Below are 6640 nucleotides of genomic sequence, written 5' to 3'. Positions count from 1 at the left end.
ATAACTTAATTTAGAAAAGACCAAGGCTTTATATAATCTCAACATCTGAGTTCGGACTGCACCCCACAAAGTGTGAGAAACGACTTTCAGTGAATTCATTCCTTTCAAGCATTTTGCCTTAATATATTTCAGATGTGGAATCCAGGTCAGCTTGCTATAAAAAATCAAGCCAAGAAACCTTGTTTCACCAACACATGGAATTCTCTGCCTATGAATGAATAGATCTGGATCAGGGTGGATTCCCCTTATATGACAAAAGTGCATAATTACCGTTTTACTGGCGGAAAATCTAAAACCATTAACCTCAGCCCACTTTACTATATTATCAATGCAGAGCTGAAGGCGGCGTTCAGCCACTGCCATCCTTGATGCTGCAAAGGAAATCGATAGGTCATCAACAAAAAGGGTATATGTTATATCTGGGGGAATTATTTATGAAACCTCATTGATTAACAAGGCGAACAAGGTTATACACTTAAAACACTTCCTTGTGGTACTCCTTCTTCTTGATTGAACACATCTGACATTGTTGCTCAAACCTGAACCTGAAATATCCTATTTTTTAAAAAAGCCTTAATAAAGAGGGGCAAATTGCCTCTCAGGTTGCATGCATAAAGGACCCTCAAAATGCCATATCTCCATGTTGTTCATAAAGGACCCTCAAAATGCCATATCTCCATGTTGTATCATAAGCCTTCTCTAGGTCAAAGAAAACAGTGATGTGATGCTGCTTGTTGGCATAAGCTTCGCATATTGAAGATTCCATTCGTACCAATACATCAGTTGTGGAGTGCATACTCCGAAAACCACACTGAGCAGGCGACAGATATTTACCTCTTCCCAAGTACCACATCAATCGTGTGTTCACCATTTTTTCCATGATCTTAGACAAACAAGATGTTAATTCGATAGGCCGATAATTTTCTGTCTTGAATGGATCTTTTCCAGGTTTCACAAATGGCAGTAATTTTAACTTCTCCCAAAGCTTGGGGAAGATATGTTCTCGGTAAATTCTGTTAATTAGGCTTAATATGAAAAGTCTGGTATTTTCAGGGGTATGCTTAATCATTGAATATGTTATATCGTCCAGTCCAGGAGCCGATTCATTACATTCATTCAAGGCTGATTCAAATTCTCTTATAGTAAAAGGACCATTGTCTTGCTAATGTCTTAAGGTATTAAAATCAATTTCGACCTGTTCCATCATCCGTCTTTGACCTGAATAGGGTCTATCACCATTTTTCTTTGCAACACTAGCAAAATGATTAGCAAACTCATTTGCCACTAACTGGGGGTCTGCTACCTCGGAACCATTCATCTTGAATGGTTGCAAGGAGTGAACTTGCCTGCTATTTTTCTAACTCTCTTCCAAACTAGAGTCAGAGGAGTTTTCGAATTTAGTGAAGTTATGAATATCGTCCAAGATTCTTTTCGTGCTTTTTTGATTTCCATGCGAAAATGAGCTCTCGCTTTTCGAAATTCTACACAATAATACTCACATTTTCGTCTGCGGTATCTGGTGAAGGCAGATCTCATAGTTCTATGAGTTTCCTGGCATTTACGAGTCCACCAGGGAACTGGTCGGCGGACATATTTACCTTTAGTCCTAGGTATAGATTGAAGACCAGCTGAGAACATTATTGTATTCAAAAAGTTAAGAGCATCATCTACACAGGGAAAGTCATCAGCAGAGTCATCTATTGAGCTGTGCTCCTGGAATGTTGACCAATCAGCTTTACCAATGTTCCACTTAGGTAGCCTTGAAGATGGAGGACTTGATGCTATACTCCACCACTATCGGAAAATGGTCTCTGGTAAATCTATCATTTATAGTTCTCCAATTAAAGTCAATAAGACAGTCATTACTACATATAGACAAATCAATTGCTGATAACGTGCCTGTTTGAACATGAAAATGCGTAGACTCCCCAGAGTTGAGGATCCCCATATTTTCATCTTCTATGATGGAACCTAAGCATCTTCCTCTTTAATATCTCCCAAAATAACAAAAGGGTGTGGTAACTGTTGAATAAGAGATTTAAATTCATTGATGGGGAAGGCTTCATTAGGTGGTAGATAAAGAGAGCATATTGTATATTTTCTTTACAAATGGATCTGCACACTTATCACTTGCAATGTTGATTGGATACTGATAGGATTTTGTGGGGTGTCATTTCGAACATACAAAGCGACACCACCATGGCTTCCAATATTCAAATTATAGGTGGAGTGATAGGTTGGATGGATGGATGTATGATATTTAGGGCTAAAGCCCAGGCACTGGGGCCAAGAAGGCCATTCAGCGCCGTAATGAAGGTTAAATAAGTTGAATTATGGTAAATGAATGAATGAATGTGAAAGAAATGACTCATAAAAATAGACGTGACTAATAAATAAATTAAAAATATGAATTTCAATGAATGGAGAAATATATGTTAAAAATAGTGTAATGTCTTTAAAAATCTGTATATGATTTATAAAAGTTTATCTAAATATTATTAAAAATTTCTATACACTTTAAAAAGGAGATGAGAGCAGAAATGTCTGCTTCATCTCCCAAGATATTTGAGAGGGATTTACCCTGGAAATATCTTTCCCTTTGGTTAAAATATCTGGGGCAAACCATCAGAATGTGCTCCACTGTTTGTATCTCGTCACAGTAAGCACACACTGGTGGGCTGCTTCCTTCTAAAATAAACTGATGGGTTAAATAAGTGTGCCCAATCCTTAACCTCGTTAAAATAACCTCTGCTCGTCTGTCAAGCTGGAATGACGAAGGCCACGGCTGTATATTTTTCCTAATACTTCTGTACTTACTGTTATTGGCAAGAAGAGGGGAAGTCCACCTTTCTTGCCACTTACTTAATACAAAAGACCTAATAGGACCTTTTAGGTCTGTATGAGGCACTTTCCTGAAGGTTGTTTCTGGCAGAGCGCTAGCAGCTTTTGCTTCCCTGTCTGCAGTCTGGTTTCCGTGAATCCCCACGTGAGAAGGAACCCAACAGAAAGAGACCGACTTACGCAGACAATATATACGAAAAAGTGACTCCTGAAGTTTTTGGATTAATGGATGAAAGCTATTAAATCTTTTGATAGCTTCTAAAGTGCTTTTAGAATCAGAGTATATGACAAAATTAGTGTCGCTACTTTGAAGAACTAAATCTAGTGCAGAGACTACGGCTGTTAATTCGGCAGTGAATATTGATGCAAAGTCAGGTAATTTAGCTGTATATGCTGTATCACCAAGGATAACAGCACACCCAACACCACTATCTGACTTTGATCCATCTGTATAAATCTTCACATAATTGGCATGGGTAACGTCGTGCTCTAAGAATTTTCCCCTAATCTCTTCTTCAGTACAATCCTTCTTCTTAAATGATTTCTTGCATACTAATGCTTCAGGAATAAGCCCATGGGGATTTACAGGATGTTTTACTTCCAAGGACTTTCTGGATTTGAGATGGTTACCCCTAACATCCTCATTCAGTCGAATTTGGAATGGTTTAGAAGCTCTTGTACCAGAGAAATTCTGCGAGTCTGTTTCCTTAAGTACTTCAAAGGAGGGATTTTTTGTTTTTGGGAGCACTTTTCATTCTAGGCCACGTATCGCAACCCTAGCTCTTGCCTTTCTTAGATCTAGGGGAAGATGATCTGTGTCGACATATATGCTTTCAACAGGAGAAGTTCTAAAAGCCCCTGAGCATATTCTCAACCCCACCCCATGTTCTGTACAACATCCAATTCCTTTAGCTTTGGTTGGTTTTTAACAAGCTGAGGAATAGATCTGGCAGCCATGAGTCTAGCTTGGAGCGACACAGTGAGTCATATAGCCTCAGGGATTTTTTATCAGCCCCCCAACTAAAACCAGAAACAACCTTTAAAATATTCAAAGATTTTTTCACATTAATCTTTAGGGCATTTATGTGGTTGGCCCATGTTAATTTGTGGTCAATAATCATCCCTAGAAATTTTACTTCACTTTCATAGGGAATGATAGATCCTCTTAAACTAAGTGTGGGAACTTCTTCCGCACGCCGGCATCTGGTAAATCTTATTGCAACTGTTTTGGAAGAGGAGAATTTAAAACCATTCTCATCAGCCCACTTAGTAATTGCATTAATAGACCTTTGCATATGTTTACATACTGACAATGATCATATCCTGTGCAGTATATTGCAAGGTCATCCACAAAAAGTGAGCATTTTACAGAAGGCAAGATTTTTTCAACCACACTATTTATAGCCACAGAAAAGTGTGTTACACTTAAAACGCTTCCTTGGGGAACTCCTTCCTCCTGCATAAAAGGTTGGGAGAAAGAGTTTCCCACTTTTACCTTAAAAAATCTGTCCGTTAAAAAGGAATATATAAATCTGATCATTCTTCCACATATGCCCATCTTGTGCAATTGTTTCATGATGCCAGTTCTCCAGGCAGTGTCATATGCTTTTTCGAGGTCAAAAAATACTCCAATGGTCTGACATTGTTTGGCGAATCCTTGCTGGATTTGGTTGGTCAGCCTCAGCAACGGATCAAGGGTGGAGTGGTTCTTCCTGAAACCAAATTGAAATGATGATATTAATCCTTTAGTTACTAAGTGCCAAACTAGTCTAGTATTTATCATTTTCTCCATCAGCTTACACACACAGCTGGTAAGAGCTATTGGTCTATAGCTGGTGGCTAGGGAACCATCTTTATTAGGCTTTTTAACTGGAACAACTATGGATATTTTCCAGTCGTTGGGTAAAATTCCAGTTTCCCATATTTTGTTTATAATCTTCAGTAAATATTTTTTGGCATCATATACGATTGTATCCTCACCTGGAGTTGTGGATTCACTAGAGGAGAGCGCCTCCCGTAATTCTCTCAAGGAAAATCTGTAGTTGTATGGTTCAGATTTTCCTGAATCGAATTCCCAGAATCATTTTCAGAATTCCTATTTTTTGAAATTCTAGAGAAATAATTTCTTGGCGCTGGAAACTTCAGAAAAGTGTTTTCCTAGCTCATTGGCAACTTCAGTGGGCTCTGTGATCAGAGTGTCATTTATTTTTAATGAGGGTAATGGTGACGCAACAAATTTCCCACTCAGTTTCCTTATTTTGCGCCACACCACTTTCAGTGGAGTCTTTGAGTTTATTCCATTAATATAGTAAAGCCAACTTTCTCTTTTGGCTCTCTTATAAAAGCGGCGTTGCTTAGCTAAAGCACGTTTGTAGATTAATTTAGACTGAGGAGAGCCACTAATTTTGCAACGTCTGTAGCACTTCCTAGTAATTTTCCTCAGAATACCACAAGTCTTATTCCACCAGGGAACTACAGGTCTACGAGGTTTGCCTTTTGTTTTGGGAATAGAGCCTTCAGCACTCTTCAGAGTAGATTCAATAAAGTAATCATAAGCATCTAGATGAGAATGAAATGACTCAAACACCCTATCTAGTATGACGCCCTTACTGAATTTATCCTAATCTGCCTCCTCTACCTTTCACTTTGGTAAAACTTCAGATGGACCATTCACAGCATATTTCAAATGGATTGGGTAATGATCACTCCCATTTAAATTTTCGTTAACAGACCAACTAAAATCAAGGTGGATACTTCCTGAAGAGATACTAAGGTCCAGTGCAGAGAAATGATGATCATGAATACTGTGGAAAGTCATTGACCCATTATTATATAGGATAACATCATTCCTATCAATAACGTCTTCAATAAATTTCCCTTTACTGTCTAGAAACCGACTTCCCCAAAGGGGGTTGTGGGCATTAAAATCTCCTAGAAGTAGAAAAGGAGCTGGAAGTTGGTTAATTAAAGCCTGAATATCTTCACTGATAAAAACAAGATCTGGTGGAAGGTATAAGGAGCAGACTGTTATCCTCTTTTCCAAGATGACTGAAATAGCAACAGCTTGTAGAGTTGTATTTAATTTTATTATGGAGTGCTGCAGAGCTTTATTAACAATAATTGCAACACCTCCATGGGCCCAACCACCACTTGGGGGAGAGGAGTTAAATACTGAATAATTTAATCCAGGATTATAAGGATTGTTACCTAACATTGTCTCCTGAAGGCATATAATCCCTGGATTGGATTCATGAATTAAGACTTTAAGGTCTTCTGCACGGGCTCTGAGACCTTTACAGTTCCACTGAAGGATATCAAACATGAATGTTACGGTGGTAAAAAGTGCTACTTCACACTCCTTAGAGGGGAAGTACTGTTCCTAGTGTGGAGAGGAAAGTTCTCCTTTATAAGTGACTGTTTCTTTAATCCCTTTTCATTTGAATTGGAATTTAGAGTTTTTGGCTGATCATATTTTTGGTATTGATTCTGATCAGAATTTCTACTGTGATTCTGCGAATCACAAGGTTCATTTGTCTTAGGCCAGCAAGACTGATCAGAACTCATATGTTTTGGGCTGAAACTGCTTTTGGTTTGGAACAACCTTTCTAGGTGGAGAGATCTCTTCCAAAACACTGAACCCATTTGAGGTTTTTATTTTAAAGCCATCATTATTTGGGGATGTATTCCTTGTGCGCTTCTTGGTGGTTGTAATTATAGTTTTGTTTTCATTTTCGTTTGTGGCTGTGACAATTGATGGCTCTGAAGTAGCTCTATCTAATTGGGCTTGGTCCCTTGGTTT

The sequence above is a fragment of the Macrobrachium nipponense genome, chromosome 1 (genome assembly GCF_015104395.2).
Source record: "Macrobrachium nipponense isolate FS-2020 chromosome 1, ASM1510439v2, whole genome shotgun sequence".
NCBI classification, from domain to species: domain Eukaryota; kingdom Metazoa; phylum Arthropoda; class Malacostraca; order Decapoda; family Palaemonidae; genus Macrobrachium; species Macrobrachium nipponense.
The sequence above is the reverse complement of the archived record's forward strand: the minus strand, read 5'-3'. Positions refer to the sequence as shown.